This window comes from Propithecus coquereli, unplaced genomic scaffold, assembly GCF_000956105.1.
Source record: "Propithecus coquereli isolate 6110/MARCELLA unplaced genomic scaffold, Pcoq_1.0 Scaffold7, whole genome shotgun sequence".
NCBI lineage: Eukaryota > Metazoa > Chordata > Mammalia > Primates > Indriidae > Propithecus > Propithecus coquereli.
This window is the reverse complement of record NW_012153062.1, coordinates 18,368,279-18,369,141: the sequence shown is the minus strand read 5'-3', so window position 1 is coordinate 18,369,141 and position 863 is coordinate 18,368,279.

The following is an 863-nucleotide window of genomic DNA, read 5'->3' as shown; positions in this document are numbered from 1 at the left end:
TTTGATCTGAAATAAGCTGGCCTACCATTGCCAACTGCTGTGACTGTTCCATTTTAAAGTAAAATATTTGACTTTTGAATAAGAATTATCTTTCTTGTTTATCTTTTTACTTAAATTTAGCAATAAAATATTCATTTACAATGTTTCCCATATGAATGCCACTATTTCAGGAAATAGTGCTACCACGAAAATTCAGAATCTTTCTGAGATGTTCTTGACTGTTAAGAAAAGACAGAGTTATTAATAGGTGGATTTTTCTTTCACAGTTTTATTTATCCTCTAATTATTTCAACAAAATATAAAATATCGTGTGTATTACTGGGAAGTTTTTTTCCCTTAATTTCTCATTTTGAGGATGTTGTATTTTTTATCTGTGATAGATATTGACCTGTTTTATGTAGCTTCTATTATTAATACCATAAACTTGGAAGCAAGGTGTTGTTTCTTTTAAAACATGTCTTCAGTAAGATATTTATTTATTACAACCAACTCCAGAATAAGAAACAGATGAAAAAGCTGATAAATAATAAGGAAGAAAAATATTTAACTAAGTTAATACGAAGTTAGGATGCTTAATAATTGGTCCGTACTTTAAGCAGCTTGTAAAATTAAAGATAAAATTTACCACTACTTATAATAGCAAAGGAAAAAAGTTTGTGTCATGGGCAGAGTGATTGTACCCTAAGGATAAGTTCAGGTGTAAGATAATACGTATAGCTATAATTCAAAACAAAATTTTTATGTCCTTGAAAAATTGCTTATTTCTCAGTTTGGGTGGGAGAAATGTTTGGGTGCTTATGCAATCATTAATAATGATGATATAAAATTAGAAAAATTATAATAAAGAAAGCATTTATCCAGCC